This window comes from Acinonyx jubatus, chromosome C2 (genome assembly GCF_027475565.1).
Source record: "Acinonyx jubatus isolate Ajub_Pintada_27869175 chromosome C2, VMU_Ajub_asm_v1.0, whole genome shotgun sequence".
In the NCBI taxonomy this organism is placed as follows: Eukaryota; Metazoa; Chordata; class Mammalia; order Carnivora; family Felidae; genus Acinonyx; species Acinonyx jubatus.
The window spans coordinates 26,705,751-26,724,810 of record NC_069384.1 but is presented as its reverse complement, the minus strand read 5'-3'; the positions used below and the strand labels follow the sequence as shown (position 1 = coordinate 26,724,810).

Here is a 19,060-nt window from a genome sequence, read left to right as displayed (position 1 = left end):
TTGAATGCTTAGTAATTATCAGTGTTGCTATTCATCTATCTATTCATTAGGTATTTCTCTGTCAGGTATGCTGCTAGGAAGTAAGAAAATGATGATGGACCTGACACATTCTTTACCCTTAAGGAATGATCAGTATGGTGGATGAGAGGGATGAGAAGGCAATTATAATACAGTATAATAAGTATGCTGAAGGGGTAAGCAAGAAGAGCTAATGGAGTACATAAAAACATCTAATGGGCTTGAGAGAAGGAAACCGTTTGCCAATGGGATTAATCATTCAGGCCCTTAAAATGTATTTACTTAGTGTCTACTGTTTACTAGTTATGTCCTAGAAGCTGGGGATATTAAGGGGAAAATAAAAACACATACCTTGTGTTCTATGAGAACAGGTGTCTCTTTGTGGGAGAAGACAGTATTCTAATAATTACTACAATAAATACAAAATCTGAAATGCCTAACAGTTGCTAGTGAGTGACCTAGTGCTTCTTAACTGGGAGGACTTTGCTCTTCCCAGGAGACTTTTGGCAATGTCTGGAGACATTCTGAGTTGCCACAACTGGAGGAATGCTGCTGGTATCTAATAGGTAGAGACTAGAGATACTGTTCTACATCCTACATTGCACAGGACAGGGCCCCACAACAAAGAATTATCTAGGTCAGAATGTCCATAGCGCTGAAGTTGAGAAATCCTGAAATAATTCCACCCCTAGTTGTCGTATACAAGTCCATGATGGCAGGGGTACCCCTCTTTTTTCACGGACACATTCCCAGCGCCTAGAAATGTGCCTCATATAATAGGTGCTCAGTATATACATGCAGGGCAAATGAATTGGTTGTGAGTGACTGTCAGAAAAAGAGAATATCATGTTCAAAGGTCTAGACTCAGGGTAAGTAAATTATGTTAAGGAGCTGAAAAGGAGGCTAGTAATCTGGAATCAAAGTGAGCAAGAGAATGGTTCCATTGAGAAAAACCAATGAGAATGGGCTTACCAACTTTAAAGTCAATTTGCCAGCCTCAATCACTACATATGTAAAATCTAAATTGTTCCTCCACAAGCTTCGTACAGTTTCTTTTTATTCTGTTACTGGGGAACACATTATACATGTTTAAGTAAATCCAACCCTTTTTTTGGTCAAGGGAGTCTAAAATTTACCCAGACCATCATTTTTGTCTTTGCTGATTTTTGATTTCCATGTTCTCAGAATTGTGGATCAGGAGCACCAGGGAAGAATCATTTAATGACTTCGATAACTGTGTATGTAAGGACAGATAATCCTGGGAGAAATTGGATTCCTTAAGGCAGTAATTCTTGAGGATGCGGGCAGGAAGCTGGAGTAGAAATAGGATGGATATTTCGAAAAAGCTCTGCAGCTGTCTGTCCCTGCCATTTACACCGAAGCAGGAAGTGGAGCATTACTTTCTTAGCAGTGGGATCTGTCTTCCTAGACGAGGAGATAGCTCCCTTTTACCAGCTCTCCCAGTTCTCTGTTTATCAATTCTTAATGATGCCTACATTATATTTTCCATTTTCCTTTACCAATGGGGAAAGAATTGCACAGTTTGCTAATTAAACATGGTAAAAATAATACTGAGTGATTACATTTGTAAAAATCTTAGAACATATTATGAATCAGCAAAAACACCAGTGTATTAGAAGTTCTCTCTCTCTCTCTCTCTCCCTTCTACCCTTCCTGTCTCTTCCCCTCCTTCCCTTTAATAATTATACTGTAAGCAGTTTATTCTGTCTGTTACTACTGGGACTGCAAGCTTCCTTCATCAAGAAGGGAAATTTGCCCCACTGTGCACATTCACACATATGAGCGCGTGCACACATACACACATGCACACACACACACACACACACACACACACACACACATTTTGCCAATCACTGCTCTCAAGGGCACAGTCCTAGCGGCCACATTTGAAGGCACAGGAGGTCTGGCATTTTACATGGGGAGAGAGTAAGTGAGGAAGCCGAGGGAGAGAATAGGGGACATTCTGCTGAGTGTTCATCTCTACCTTATTTCAGACTCCATTCTATGATTTGAAAAAGGAGGAGTATGGCTAAGGAAAGGCATCACTAAGAAGTCATTTAAATATTTTGGCCACTTGAAATCAAATCATGTGATATTCAAAATTTTTCTGAGTTTTGAAACTGTATTGCTATATACTTATGTATAGTTCGTACAATTGCGCCATGTGTCTAAATGACTGAAATGGTTTTGGGGCGCCTGGGTGGCTCAGTTGGTTAAGCATCCAACTTCGGCTCAGGTCATGATCTCACAGTTTGTGGGTTCTAGCCCCGTGTCGGGCTCTGTGCTGACAGCTTGGAGCCTGGAACCTGTTTCGGATTCTGTGTCTCCCTCTCTCTCTGCCCCTCCCCTGTTCACGCTCTGTCTCTGTCTCAAGAATAAATAAACATTAAAAAAATTTTTTTTAAATGACTGAAATGGTTTTAACTAAATTCGTTTACTCTAAGTCCAACTTGTGATACTGTGTGATTCGGTTTGTTTATCTGAGTGTACCACCCCATCAACCCTGGTTTAATTGGAAAGCCTAGAAGGTATCAAACTGAAATTTTAGAAAAAGTAGCTGAAACCTAACAGTGACACTCCTAGGATCTCTTTCTAATTCCTAACGGAGAAGTGGAAAATCCATATCAGTCTTTTGGCCACCTTGTAGCTTTTCTGGTACAGGTGAAAAGTTTCATTTTTCTGGTTGATGAGGGAATTTCAGGAGTAATTCTGTGTTCATTATGACATTTGATTGAAGCAGAATACATTAAAATAGAGGCGGGCTTATCTGTGGGTTGAGGAATCGTCACTCCCATGTAGGACAGTGATTCTTATCTACATACGAACATCAGCATCATCTCAGAGGGCCTCTCACAATGCACGTGCCTTGGACCCATTCCTGGATATTTTGCTTCAGTAGGTCTAGAGTGAGTCCTTGGCATGCTTGTTTGGAAAAGACTCCTGGGTAAGCCCACTATGCTTTCTGGATTAGAAATCACAGATCTAGAATTTTCTTCTCATAGTCACGTTGTGAGAGTCCCTAATATTTGGAGAATTCACCACTGGACACAGTGTTAAGGGACTCCATTATGTACAATTGTAACTTGGCACCCTATAAGCTTTGCATGTAGAGTAACCTAACTTGCCCTACCTTCTCACATTTTGACCTGTGATTCACACCTTATACAAAATCAAAGCCCTAAATTTATTGCTCATGTTTAAGTAACATTTCAAAGAGGATGTCTTATGATGTAAAATATCTCCGACTACTAATTTATTTTAAAAGATGCTTTTTTCAGTGATATAAAAGAATACATCCTGTATGCTTCTTTAAGAAATTAAAATTTAGATAAATATTTGCAAAAGGCAATGATAATGAAATGAAGAACAATAGGTAAAAATAAGTCATTAAAAATGCATAATAATTATAGTTATTTCTTATAGAGCACCTTTGTATCTAGAATTTAACCCACTAAACTCTAAGCACCTTGAAACTCATACATATTTCAATTAAAATGTGATTAATTTTTCTGTGTATCTAAAATAGTACAGAAATGGTTTATTTTCAAATTAATATTTATTTGTGCCTTATATGTAAAGGAATAAACCATAGCCTTTTATTTATTCAATAAATATAGAAAAAGTTTATCAATTAATTTTTAAATATAATTTATGCCCTTATAATTCTACTGAAACTACTCTGTTACCCTATGGTCACCTCATAGCTCTAAATTGCCAAATGCAAGGGTCATAAGAGTCTTTGTTGGATCCCTCTGGTGCATTTGACTTGGTCAACCACCCTGTCTGAAATTCTGTTAACTTCTGACTCTCCGCATTCTTTTTTTTCCCCCTAATCTTTCACTGTTCCTCCCTCCATTGCTCCTTTCTCCTACAAACACTATTACTTATCATTCTTGGATGCCTCTCCCTAAACCCTAAACACTGTTTCTAGGTGAGTAAATTGATTTCTATAATTTCAATTCCTACTAGTATGCTGATAGTTCCTCCAATTTTATCTCCAACAAAACAACTTCTTACCTTAGCCACATATTCACTGCCCTCTAGGTTGGCTCTACCAGTATCTTAAATCTCAAAGTCACATCTTAGCATTTTTCTTTCCAAATTTGTTTTTGCTCTTATACCTTCTATCTTAGGTGGTGCATCAGAAGGAACCAATTCTCCAACCTGAATCTGGAGAGTCATCTGTGGCTCCTTCCACATCATCATCCATATCTGTCTCCTTCCAATATGGCCTCCTAAAGAGTTCTTGAAACTTTCCTTCTTCTCCCTGTGTATTCCCACTGCCCTGGTATAGAACTCTCATCCTCTCTTTTCTGAAATACCACAAAATCCTCTCCACTCCACTCCACTCCACTCCATGTCTTTCTCCACTCCATGTCTTTCCTGAATAATCTACAATTAAAAAGAAACCTTTTAACATATTACCCCACACATATATTGAAAGATATCAGCTGTGTATAACAAGGAAAGGAAATATCATATCAATGCCATGACTTCCCATTCCCAAATCTATGGAAAATTTAGTAATCAACTAAAATATTCTATTCTAAAAAGTCCTAATATTTCCTCTCAATCCTTCTCAAAACAGAAACTAAGCCACCTAGTTACATCATGCAAAGTTTGGCAATAAGAGTAAATTCACTTGCTATAACGATTAGGATAAACCCCTTACTACAACATAAGGTCATCCATGATCTAGCCTTTGTCAAATTCTCCAGTTTCATCTCTAACCGGTCCGTATTTCAGATTCTGTGTAACACTTCAGTGATAGAAATTTCCTTCTTACACCATCCTGTTTCTTGTCTCTGGGCTTTTGATTATGCTGATCTCTTTGTCAGGAGACTTTGTCTTCACACTCCCAACTTTTTGCCAGATCCAGTTCCAGGTAATTCTTACCTGTCCTTGTAGAGCCAGCTTGTTCTCACTCACTTCCTGTCTTCACTGAGAAATGATGACTCTGATCCATGTTCCCACAATACCCTGTGTATCTCTCTCTCTCTGTCTATCATTGCTGCTACTATGCTCAGTTATCATTTTTCCAATTATGAATTTGTCTAATCCACTAGATGATAGGCACCTTGAAACAGAAACATGGGTTTATTATCCTTTGCAACTTTGGGACACCTTAAACAATAAGTTGCGTATAAGCAAGCACTATGTAAGATGAATTAATTAATTAAAGAAGTATTGCTGCATATGGGGAAAAATAGGTATATGTCAGAGATGTTTTCATCTTTCTTTAAAGCAAAGTCACAACTTCCTGATACACACTCTAGAGCCAAATACAGTTCACCTTAGTTCATGTAATTAATTTATGTTGCTGGGTTTCTGTAAGAATATGAGTTTTAGACATCTGGGTATATAATAAGAACACTAAGTAAATTTTCTGGAAAAATATGTATTTTTTTAATGTTTTTTTTTTTTTTTATTTTTGAGAGAGAGAGAGAGACAGAGCATGTGCAGGGGAGGAACAGAGAGAGAGGGAGACACAGAATCCGAAGTGGGCTCCCGGCTCTGAGCTGTCAGCACAGAGCCTGATGTGAGGCTCGAACTCATGAACTGTGAGATCATGAACTGAGCTGAAGTCAGATGCTTAACAGACCAAGCCACTCAGGTAGCCCAAAAATACATATTTTTAAGTATTGACTGAGTTGATGACATCAGAGAATGCAAACTTGTTTTTTGGAAGTTGCTCCTAAATACTAAATTATCATGGGGGGGGGGGGGTCATGGATTAGTATTGTACATCATATATCAAAGTTATATACATTTTTACATTTATTTGTCTTTGCTTATGTTTAAAAGAATACATATTGACTTGATTGTTAGTGCAATGTAAGAATTATTCACCCTAGAGACATGCTTTGCTTTTATATGGTTGCAGAATATCTAATAAAAGTGTTTCAAGATACTTTGAAAACATAATTCAGGGGCGCCTGGGTGGCGCAGTCAGTTAAGCGTCGGACTTCAACCAGGTCACGATCTCGCGGTCCGTGAGTTCGAGCCCCGCGTCAGGCTCTGGGCTGATGGCTCAGAGCCTGGAGCCTGTTTCCGATTCTGTGTCTCCCTCTCTCTCTGCCCCTCCCCCGTTCATGCTCTGTCTCTCTCTGTCCCAAAAATAAATAAACGTTGAAAAAAAAAAAAGAAAACATAATTCATATTACTTTTCTGTTCTTCTTAGTAATAAGCTAAAGAAATAACTTCACAGATGTGAAAGTAGGTATAAGAATTCTATGTGACCTGGAGAAATTTGCTATTAAAATCCATTCTTACATAAATATATTTTTAGAGTCCTCAATCAAAAAAATTTTTTTGAAGTTTTGTTGAACTTTTACTTGTCTGTTTTTTGTAAAACTAAATAGAAATGATTATATGCTAATATAGATATTTCCATATTGTCTGAGCCTTAATTCTTAATCAAGGGGTGTGTGTGTGTGTGTGTGTGTGTGTGTGTGTGTGTGTGTGTCTGTATGTATGTATACATTCTGTGGAAAGAATGTGAGAAAAAAAAAAGGCCAGAGGAAAAAGGGCTCCGTTTCAAAGTACACATGCTGTGTAATTTAATCCAGTATTATATGAGCTTTTGAGCAGAAACTTAGGTGAACTGGATCTCATATTTTATATGGAATGTTTTTGAGAATCATGAGGCAACAATTTGAAACATTTCCACTTGATTCACTGAAACATCAGTAAATACCACAAAGTACTTTTCTCTTTGGTGTCTGAATTTAACTTGGTGACTCCTAGATTTGGAATGTGTTGAAATAAAGTTGTTTATCTTAAAATATGAAACAATATGGGCACTGACCAATTCATAGAGACAAATGGCAGGCTCTCCAGAAGTATAACAAAACATTGCAGGGAGAAAATGTCTGTGTGACAAAGAGAAATAGTACCCTGTTATCCTTATTTCATGTTAGCTAGGCCAACAACTTCATTTGTAGGAAAATGGAGAAGAAAAATCTGGCCAAGGAAATGACTGATTCCTGGCCTTCGTAAGCAAGGAATCATTTCCTCTGGATTGTGTTGCTGCTCGATTCACTTATTCCCTAGTGTCTCCTGAGCACTTACAATGTGCCAGGAATGATCAACACAGAATTGACCCCACCTCCATGAAGCTTCCAGTCTAGTAGCACAGGGAGTTAGAAAAAGAAAATGTTAACTGTCACAAGTATTGAAAAGAAGGAGTGCAAAGGAATAAATGGGCTAGTGGAGTAAGGCTTGTCTGAAGAAGTAGCACAATAGTTAAAACTTGGAGGACGGATAAACATCAGGCAAAAAAAGAAGGGGAAGGGAGCTGCGCAGTGTCTTTATTATTGACACACATAGGAAAGGTAAAAACTACACATAGAAAATACATGCCAACCTCAGACTGTTATGGCTAGCTGGGGGGCACTGGAAGGGACAGGGAATGTGTTGGGTAGAACTTAGGTTACAAAAAAGTATGTATTTAGCATGAGGCTTACATTCTAGAAAAGGAGACAGATGATAAACATTCTAGTAAATAAATAGATTGTGTAATAGGTGGTAGTTATTGCTATGAGAAATAAAGCAAAACAGGATAGAAAGGCTGGGGAGGGATGCCATTTCAGGGGGAATGGTAGGGGAAATTCTTTCTGTGCAGACACCTGAATAAAATGAGGTAATGAGCTGTGTTCTATTTTATTTTTTTAAGAACTAGAGAAAAAAGGATAATTGAGGCAAGCATGGCATAACGGTAATGCCTATTTAATATTGGTTGGATAATTACAGCTTGCTTTATAAGTTTTGATACTTCCATACATTTTGAAGTATTTGTAAAATAATTACATAAAGCATATGCCTTCAGTCAGCGAGAAAAAGCCTAGTGTCGACAAAGTCCTGGAAGAATCCAGGTTAGCACCAACAGTAAAGTAGGAGTTTCATGTGGGACAAGCCTGGAGAATTGGGTAGTTGCTAAACCAACGGGTCCTTGTAGGCTCTGTTAAGGATTTTAGACTTCAGTCTAAGAGCAATGGAAAGGCATTGAAGGATTTTAAGCATGAGTAGGAGTATAGGATTAAATCTGCATTTTGAAGAACTGAAGAATTTATATTTAAGAAATTTTAAGCTGGCATCTACCATTTGCCAGGCTCAATACTAGGTATGGGAGGACATAGTAGTGACAGGTCTTTACACACGGAGAACTGGAAGTCTAGACACGGGAGAAATTTTTGTAGTCATCTGTGGATGAGCTCACTGGCTAGATATTTTGAGATCTGTCTGTCAGTTTGTTCTGCACCTTCAGCAACCTGCATGTTATCTTTGATAACATTGGCCAATCTTTGAGAAAGATCGGGTAATCACCTTGATTTTAATGGCTTTGAGAATTTTAGTGACTCACTACTTCATTAAATGGGGAGAAAAAAATTGTTTTGTGTAATTGAGTAGCTTTTTATATGCCATTTTCCAGTTTCCTATTGTATCCATATAATATTTATGATTTTTCTCCAAATTTGAGGCTTCTAACATTTCAAGGCCAAGGAGTCCAAGGCAAAGGCCAGAAGAACTATGTAAGGGGCATATTCATTGCTGAACAAGACAAAACAAAAAATATCCCTTTGCAGTGTCATTTGAGAATTGGAACTCTGTACATTTGCTAAAAAGGGATTTAAAATTCAAGTATCAGTGAGAAGGAAACTTAAGATTTTTGAGGTAGTGTGTGTCTTCTGTCCAAGAAACATACTGCAAGTGATTTGCTAAGAAACATATTGTAAGTGATTTGCTACTGCTGAGGACATGGAAAAAGTGATAAAGATGAACTCTTGATGAGCTTATATGAATATATGAAAGGATGTCAAGTAATTTCAAAGGACTGGGTTAGAATCTTGAGCACTTTTTTCTGACTTTGAAATTTTTCATTGATTTGATGTTATTCCCCTAGTGTTTTATCATTTTCTACAAAATTCAAGTGATATACTTCTTAGACAGATGAAGTTCATTGTTTGCCATATAGAAAAAGTGAATATTAGTCAAATGAAGTTATTGACCCGTCCTCTTCAGTCGTAGAAAATGGAGCTGCCAACTTTCTTCAGTGGCTTAAGTGATTTATTGACTTAGGCATTAATTTCATAAGAACTTAGATTTTATTTAAGTGGACCCCGTATAGACTAAACCACCTTAAATTTATCACAAAACAAGAGCAATTATCATTCTGGGTCATGGTAGACTATTAAACCTTAATCTTTGGAGCATCTAAAACTGGAAACAAATTATTCTTGAAAACAAACTATTGCATCAAGACTGTAATACTTATAGAGGAATTCTGAGAAAGAAAACAACGTATAGCTAATATTGACATTTGTTTTTAAGATAATCATGGATATGATATCTTAAACAATTAATTAGAATGTTAAAAACATTAATTAATTAATGTTTACGATATAAACAATTAATTGGAATTTGCCAAGTTTGAGTAAGTATAACTTTATAGGTCCCCAAATTAGAATTGATTGAATTAATTTATTTGGGGCCAGGGAACAAAATGATGAGTAAAATAAGATTGTGAAAAATAAAGTGTGGGAATGCTAAAATCAGAAAATGGGAGACCTTGCTTTTTAATTCTTTTATTTGTTACCACATGGGTTAACCCCAAGGAAAAAACAGAATTGCATTTCTGATTTGAAGAGCTTTTCCCTTACTTTTCTAACTCAAATTTAATGCAGTACCATATAGTAGAAAAACAAATGGATTCATAGTGTGCTAACTTAAGATTTAGTGCCACCTTTCTCACTAACAATTAGATGAGGTGACATAATGATTATATAACCATTTTGCCTTCACTTTCTTGAATAACACCTACTCCAGAACTTTTATAAGAGTGACATTAAGTAATTAAGGAGCATGTTTTGAAGACTTTTAAGATATGATGGAAACATAAAGTATTGCAATTATTACACTAGATATTAGGGATTGAGAGAATTGACATGAGGGTGGAAGGAACCTTGTGTTTTAGCCTTCAGAGGGTCAGTAAGGTGGCATTGCAGGAACTGGGCTTCAGAGTGACAGAGACCCAGATCAAAGCCTTGCCTTTGCCTTGGTCTTTCCCATGTTATGAAGTTACTTATTCCTCTTAAGTATCTATTTCTTATCTATGAAATGGAAATAATAATAATGAGCTTCAACTAACATGTGGAAGTGGCCTAAGTGAAATGCAGCTCACTGAGTTCCTTTCTGGTCCATTCTCTTTATTCACTGTATTTTATTTCCAGATATTTACATATAATATTTTTGCAATCAATTGTGTGCTACAAAAATTTGCGGTGTATGTTGTTATCCCATTTTACGGAAAGATCACATGGTGACATGAAGGAGAATCTCAGGCTCAAACATCCATAATGGCAGAACCAGGGTGATTGATGATAACCTCTAGGAACCAGTGTGATCTTTTCTTTGTGTTCTTCTCCATCCTGATTTCTTAATCTTCCCACTTTATCTAAAATCATACCACCAACTCCTCACTTCCCCACTTCCTTACTTTATTTCTCTTCATAGCACTTACCACCATTTGTCATGTTATATGTCTACTTACAAATTAATTACTTTTGGTAGTTTATAAGCTCTGTAAGAACAAAAATTTATTATTTTAGATGTAACCTTCCCTTAATGAAAACCATCAATTATTTTGTATTTTCCAAAACAAATGTCAAGATATTTTTAGAAATAAGATACTTTGAATTTCATTTATTGCAAAAGAAAGTACATTTAAAGAGGGTGTGTGCATGTGTGTTTTTAATAAATGGCATTAAACTTACTTTGTCATGTATATAACAAACATAGCTCAAAATTCCACTTCCTGGAACTGTGATTTTAAAGTACAGCACATTTTACTTGCGTGGAGATTTTTATTCCAGAAAGGTATCAAACATGACAGTCTGACAGTCTGTCATTGGGATGCCTTCACCGTTTTTCTCAGATCAACTGACAAGACCTCAGCTGGGCCTCTACAAGTTGCTTAAGAACACTTCTAGAACCATCCTAATGGGCATATTCCAACTGTCACTTGGTGGGGAAAAAAAAGAAAAAAAAAAAGATCACTAGAGATCAATCTCTCTACAGCGGGTCTCTTGGCAGAAAACCAGTCATATCATTCTCTCCAATTGAGCCTTTGTGGGGAAAAAGGCCTTATCAAATTCCTTGGACATGAAGTTACTGTTGAAACTGTTCTCAAAACATGCTATCTAGCACCATGCAAGGAAGTTTGACTTTTGAAAGGTCAGGAGTGACCTTTATAATGATTTAGATCATCTTACGATTGTTAAGAAGTAGAAAGGGTTATAATACTATAAAAGCTTTGGGTCTTATCCCCTTTTGTGAGAAGACTCTGTTAGTGCCATTAACTAAGCCACAACTTCCTGATGTAATTATTAAACAGACCAAAACTTAGACACTAACATACCCCTCACCTACCCCAAACTTGGATTCAAAGTGTAGACTGGGGCCATTCAAACTGTGGGAACAGAAGAGAAAATGGAGTGTGTAAGAGGCCAGGTGGAAACAATATATTTATTTCTTATGAACAAATATCATGCTTGGTGAACAGTTAAGGTAAAAAAAATTAGTGTTATCAAATACAGCTTTATATTTTAATCTTGTGTTTATATTTTGTTGGGTAAATAGAAGACTATAGGTTTTCAAGAAAAAATATACTAGCAGAGAATCTAGTAATGGACATTATTTAATGTGAATCCTGAAGAGAGACTGGAAGTGAGCCTCAGAGCTAAAAATATGACAGTTTTAATGCTCGCTTTTCCTAAAATGGCTATACTAAGCTTAGTGGAAATCAAAATAAAACGTGTGCTGTGATAATAAAGTTAGGCTTTACTCACAGACATTATAGTATATGTCTAATTCATTTATACATCTGTAAAATAAGAGGACTTATGTAGACAATCAAAAAGCTTTTAACGATACTGTTAAATTTTATTTTAATAAATGTGTTGTCTAATTCTCTAATGTCCATTATGAAGATCATTCTTACTTTATGTTAGAGGTGTATAGTGTAGACAAAACAAAGTTGGTGTTTCTTACGTGCTTCCGTAGAAATGCTAATGTCTAATTTTGCTCCTATTCTTCAAATGCGTTGAACACCTTGCTCTCTTTGTACAATATACACTTGTTGTGACCTCCTATTTTGATGAAAGAACTAAAGCCTTTAGGAATGAAAGCTTAAATACATTTATGCCATATTTTAAATTCTCTTGGTTGTTTAAATTGGATTTTTCTAAAACAGGAGATCTTTTAAGTGTTTGTGCTAGCATCTTAGTAAGAAATAGTCTCTTCAGTGGAAGAAGAGGAGAGCAAAGAGCAAGAAGAGTTTCTAACTAATTTTATATTAAAAATAGTAACTTGACATTTACTTCTTTGTCCTCCAACTGTCTACAAAATCCTGCCTTCTACATTATGGTAATCTTGCCTTAAATTGGCAGTCATTGGGACCATGTATGTCGCTTTGAAGCTTGTAGACATGTTTATTTACCATAATTACCTGATTTTAGAGATATTAAAAAGCCAAAACTCTAGTCCTTAGTCAAGCATATTTAAGAACATAAAATACATAATGGACAGAAGTGTATATTTCGACATTTAACTATATTTGCTTATATACAACGCAATTGTGCCCACCCACTATGGTGTCTATATGTGTCTGTGTTTATATCTGTATATCTATAAAATAAGATGGCTGAACCATAGTCATATGGCTTCTTGCAGAAAAATGTAGGACCACTTTCTACTTGACTGATTACTGAAATTTCAAAGAAACATGTTCTTCGAAATTTATTCTGTGACTTTATTTCTCTTAAATATGGTTGGATTAAGTTGCTTAAACTTTGGCACTAAAAAAGTTGTCTCAGCATTCTTCCTTCATGATTTAAGCAGAATTGAAAACTTGGAATAATAAAATCCAGCAAATACATCTTTTTACTAAATAATGCTTTATCTTCTTAAAGTCACTAGCTACTTTAGCTAGATCTACTGCTCGAGTAATTTAAATCTCTCATTTTGGAAACATCTTTTATCTAATGTGTTTTTTTATATCTGATACAACTTTTACATTTATGACACTTATCCTTTGACATTCTGCAAAGGAAGCATGAATTAATCATTGGGTTTGTCCAGCAAGGGCACAGGTATCTTACTGATGCTGTGAGCCTCCATCGTGGCACACGCAAGCTGTTTCTGCAATTCCAGCACAAGAAAACATCCCCACAGCTGATTCATTGCTGCTTTCTCAGGTCCCAGTCTCTTAAAATTCTAGGTCTTGATAGAACAGAGGTGGATTCTGTGTGCATGTAATATTGATTCTGTTATTGAACTTTCTGAAGATATAGAGGTTACTGCTAACGTCAAAACAAACTGGGCCAGAGGTTATTGTCTTTCGAGAGCATGTACAAGAAATGGTTTGATAAGCAATTGTTGTTGTTACTGAAATTATATTGCATTAATTAAGAATCACAAGTTAATTGTATATTTTAAAAAAAGAGGCCTAGCCAGAAAGCAAAGGGGATTGATTTTATGACTATGTATAATAGTACAGGTTGGTTCAGAAAGGGAAAACATTTGTTAAAGAGCAATGGTAGATTTTCTTTGAATGCTGCCTAGAAAACAGATTTTATGTGAAGTACTACTGGGTGGCTTCTCTCCTATCCAGCTCGTGGTGTTATTCATGTGCGTTTTCTCTTGATTTTTTCCTGCTTGCTCCCCTTGATTTGTAAGCAGCTTAAGAACAGAATCCTGTCATCTGATTCTTTGGTATCTCCCTTCAGCAAGGAAAGAAGTTTTGAATGAAGTAGATGTAATACATATTGATGACACAGGTCATTTATTCAGGCAGGAGTATGAAGCTTCATCAAGGAGATGGAACTTACCAAGAGCAGAATACGCAATCCCACTCTCTCTACTTCCTTCCAATCCTGGAAAGTTACAAAGAATTAAATATTGTAATGCTGTGGGATGAGTATGAGTATAAGGTATTGAGGACCCTTCGTCCTGCCTTGAGCTAGCTGTGCAACCTTTCTGTGCTTTGTAAAGTGATGATGTTGGACCAGTTGAGTTAAAAAAATTTTTTTTTATGTTTATTTTTGAGAGACAGAGGGAGAGACAGAGCTTAAATGGGGGAGGGGCACAGAAAGAGGGGGGACACAGAATCTGAATCAGGCTCCAGGCTCTGAGCTGTCAGCATAGATCCCGAAGCAGGGCTTAAACCCGTGAACCATGAGAGCATGACCTGAGCCGAAGTCAGACGTCCAACCCACTGAGCCACCCAGGTACCTCTGTACCCGTTAATTTTTAAGCTGACCTCTAGTTCTAATACCAGTTCTGTTCTAATGATAGGCACCAGAGTTTCCTTATAGCAATTTACTATGCCAAGTAACATCTGTCTAAAATCTCCAAAATGTAGGATTTGATTTTGTTCCAAGCTGACATCTTGAGATCATATGCACAAAACGGACTACAATTAGTACCTATATTTTTAATTGCATAAAAAAAGATTTTATTGGGGCACCTGGGTGGCTCAGTTGGTTGAGCGGCCGACTTCGGCTCAGGTCATGATCTCGCAGTCCGTGAGTTTGAGCCCCGCGTCAGGCTCTGTGCTGACAGCTCAGAGCCTGGAGCCTGTTTCCGATTCTGTGTCTCCCTCTCTCTCTGACCCTCCCCGGTTCATGCTCTGTCTCTCTCTGTCCCAAAAAATAAATAAAAACGTTGAAAAAAATGCATTTCAAAAATAAATAAACGTTAAAAAAAATTTAAAAAGATGTTATTAAATCTGGAAGTCTTGTTTTGTAAGTTGTCTTTCTTCCTTTTAGCCATATGGTGTAATTTTACTTTTTCCTTGCCACCTTTACCAACTGTCAATAGTAAAATTATTAAATTGGCTTACAGTTGTGAACAAGAGTCCTAATCACTGCATCCACACGCTACAGATAGCAAAAATGCTCCATCCACACGTCTTTAATGTTTGTGTGCACTATGTCACCTTCAGTGTTGCCAGATTCATGTGTATTTGTGGATGAAACAGTCAATGCCTTGCCACAGTAAATAGCTCTCACCGCCCCCCCCAGAGGGGGGTCGCCTGGGTGTTTCAGTTGGTCATGATCCCACTGTTCCTGAGTTTGAGCCCCGCATTGGGCTCTGTGCTGAAGCTCAGAGCCTTGGGCCTGCTTTGGATTCTGTCTCCCTTTCTCTCTGCCCCTGCTCCGCTCAAGCTCTGTCCCTCTCTCTCAAAAAAAAAAAAAAAAAAGATCGCCCCCCCCCCCCAGCAAAGAGACCACTAACATGGTGTTGGTTATAATACTCAAACAATCCTGCTGTTTTATTCTTCTCTATCTCATCTACGTTCTATTTCTCTTGTAGGGTATTCTTGAAGTTAATCAGAGAAATATTCATGCACCTGTAAAGGTAGGAAAAAGAAACTTTTCTGGTTATAAAATATGTTGTGTTTGTTTTAGCTGTGTTGCAATAATTTATTCATCAAGTCAGACATAGCTAGAATTGATGTTGCTTATTCTGAATAATCGAAAAGTTTGTTACATCTACTTGTTTCCTAAACTTGAAATCATCCAACACATAGTATTTAATCATCAGTTTGAATTTCTCTTCCATACTATTACATACCACTATATATAATATACATACCACTATGTATAATACTATAATAAAGTATTATAATTTATGTTTACGGTAGACAGAATTTAGTCTTTCTTTTACATTTTTATATTACTCTCTCCATAATTTTAGGGTGGTGAGACATATCATATACAATTTTCACACATCAAGAAGGCAGTTTTTTAATATGTACATTTGTATATAATAATACATGTAATATATTATTAGAAACTGAGATTCTTTTGTCTACCCTAATTTCATATTTTTCTTGTTATTTTAAGCCTATAATTTTTGAAGAAACAACCAAGTAACCACAAGTATAATTAGCTATCAGTGATTTAGTAATATAAATATTAATTTGGAAGAATTTATTTCATTATTAGCTTTACTTAATATGAGCGCCAGAAAAGGTGGTCCCTTTCTTGGCTAGGACCTATGTGAAGATAAATTTAGAATTTCTAGTCTAGTAAATACTTCTCTGATAATAGCTTAATTGTAGCTATTTCAAACCCAATTGTTTAATTGTGGTGAATCATATGCAAATCGTTCAGATGTAGGTCAACCCCCACTCCCACATTCCAGTACCTTTTTGCTAAATTCAAGACAAATTGCTCAATGCTTAAAAGAGACAGAACAGTGCAAATTAAAGACATAAGACTAAAATCAAAACAACAATAACATAACCACCAGTGGGCCAGGAGTCAGAAAGTTCTCCTGAAGACGGTACAGCAGGTTGCACGGATCTATACCTTTGTTCATGATCTCTTGTGTTGGCTGTGTGTTTGTACACAATAGTTTGCTCACTGCTCATGCGATTTGTGGCTGGCAAAGCATGGTGCCTCTAGAATACTAAGTTTCCTCATCTGCAAATTGCATGTAATATCTTTCTTGCCCACTTGTTGAACTGAAATGAGGATGCAGTAGAACAAGGAATGTAAAATAAATGTGTGATGACTCTAATCCCATATGGGAAGAGCATGTTATTTTTGGTGGTTTGGTTGAGGGAAGAACAAGCAGCAAGCCTCACTGATGGGAAAGAATATCTTGTGTAGCTCTGGGTGAGACCAACCGAGATATACTGTAGTGGCGGAAGCTAAAGAAATTCTTCATTTTTCCAGCTGTTATATTCCATATTCAGCCTTTGTGATGGAGCATTGTATCATTTTCTCATAAATCATTGAGGTTTTATGACTGTATTTAATTTTTATATGTTGTCAACTATACTTTCAAAGAAAAAGATTTATTTCCAGCCACTAAAGCATTGAAAAGTGATAAAGCAGCTTCATGAATTTGCTACAGTTGTTGTTTTTTATCTTTAAGAAATTGTTGCCAGTGTTTTTGCATATTGACAGAAAATTGTGAACCTTACTGATGAAAGACTATTTTGGGTTTAATCCTAATAAAATTAAAATCCTGTCTTAATATAAAAATAATTTTTAAAATTATCATTCTTCACTGGAATTTGATTGTTGAATAATTTGAATTTCTATTTTCATATAATTTATAATTTTTAACAGTTTCTATAGTTTATCTTGAATCAAATTATTCATTCATGGTAATTATTGAATTAAATTACTGAGATTAAAAGTAATAGCAATTTTTCTAGTTTATAGAATGGGGAAAACAGATGGTGTGTACTTTTCTTCTTTCAATGGAAATATTTTTATTTGAATTATTTAAAATAAAAAAATACAGAATTATACTAAACAGAAAATTATTTATTTCCTTCAGTATTAGCTAGTACTAAAAGTTTTGCTGGAGCATTATATCCACCAAATCCTTTCTTTATATAGATTAACATTATATATATATATATATATAATATATGTGGGTGTGTGTATATATGTATACACACACACACACACACACATAGACATCAATATCAATATGTGCACATAATGCTTTTTTTTTCAAGTTTATTTACTTATTTTGAGAGAGAGAGAGAGAGAGAGAGAGAATGCAAATGGAGGAGGGGCAGAGAGAGAGATTGGGAGAGAGAGAAAATCAAGTGCAGAGACCACATGCGGGACTTGAACTCACAAACCACAAGATCATGACCTGAGCCAAAGTCGGACGCATAACTGACTAAGCCAGGTGCCCCACATGATGCTTTTTATGCAGACAGACTGGGTCCAAAGACCCAGAGAAGGGTCCCACAGAACCAGCCAATAGGGTCCTTGGCTTCACACAGGATAGAAATCAAAAATGAGGCAGAGAAAGTGGAAACAGAGTTTATTAAATAGTGTTAAGTGACAGGTAGAGAATAGCAGATGGAATATCCAGGATACTCAGAAAGGAAAGCAGAATGAGTCTCATCATTTCTTGAGGCAAGGGGTTTATGCTAGAAAAGGGTCTAGGGTACGTGTTCCTCTAGGAATCCAGGGTGAGGTCCAATCAAAGGCAAGTGTCTGGTGAACAATAGGTGTTACTCCATAAATCACAGAAGGAGTGGTATTAATACCAACATCAGCCGAGGTTTGTTTTAAGCTAATGTCCTGGAATGTGTTTGGGATCTGGCTTTTCTAAGGTGTTAAAAGGTGTTTGGGGCCTAAGACAAAACTCAGAGAAGGATTAACTTTCTTGCTTCCCCCTTGAAGTGGGAACAGAGCTTACTTAGCTTACTCAGAAGCAAAATATGGAGCATAAGTAAAAATTTAGCATAAAAACAGCAGAGATGGATCCTTTCTAAAATGGAGTGTATTCAGCTTCTCTACCTTATTTTCATACCATATATGTGATTATGGTTTTTGCTTTTTCATGGTGAACATCTTTCTAAGTCACTATATGTTATCCATTTTATCCTTTTTAATGGCTGCATGTTAGACAACTTTTTCCCATTTGCCATGATTTATGTAATATATCCTCTAACCTTTTGTGTTTTTTTTAATTTTTAATTTTAATACCCGGTGTTTATTGCAACGAGTGCACTCCTTAATCCCCATCACCTGTTTCACCCACCTACCCACCTACCTCCCCTCTGATAACCGTCAGTTTACTCTCTGTAGTTAACATTCTGCTTCTTGGTTTGTCTCTCTTTTTTCCCCCTTTGCTCATGTGTTTTGTTTCTTAAATTCCACATATGTGGAAAATGTGGTATGTGTCCTCTCTGACTGACTTATTTTACTTAGCATTCTACTCTCTAACTCCATTCATGTCATTGGTAATGGCAAGAGTTCATTCTTTTTTATGGCTGAATAATATTCCATTGTGTATATATACACATCATGTTCTTTATCCATTCATTAGTTAATGGGCACTTGGGCTGCTTCCATATCTTGAGAGTTCCCCTTTCTCCACATCCTCACCACACCTGTTGTTTCTTGTCTTGTTGATTTAGCCATTCTGATGGGTATGAGGTAATATCTCATTGTGGTTTTGATTTGTATTTCCCTGATGA

The 19,060-nt window shown here is 36.4% G+C and overlaps 1 long non-coding RNA gene across 3 annotated transcripts in view; it reads left to right on the top strand.

Moving 5' to 3' along the window:
• LOC106973109 (uncharacterized) overlaps positions 1-19,060 on the top strand; it is a 159,152-nt gene that overhangs the window by 43,935 nt on the left and 96,157 nt on the right. For all 3 annotated transcript variants that reach the window (XR_008298134.1, XR_003426790.2, XR_008298135.1), the window contains exon 2: positions 15,412-15,456. This is a non-coding gene — a long non-coding RNA (uncharacterized LOC106973109). The remainder of the gene's footprint in view (positions 1-15,411; positions 15,457-19,060) is intronic.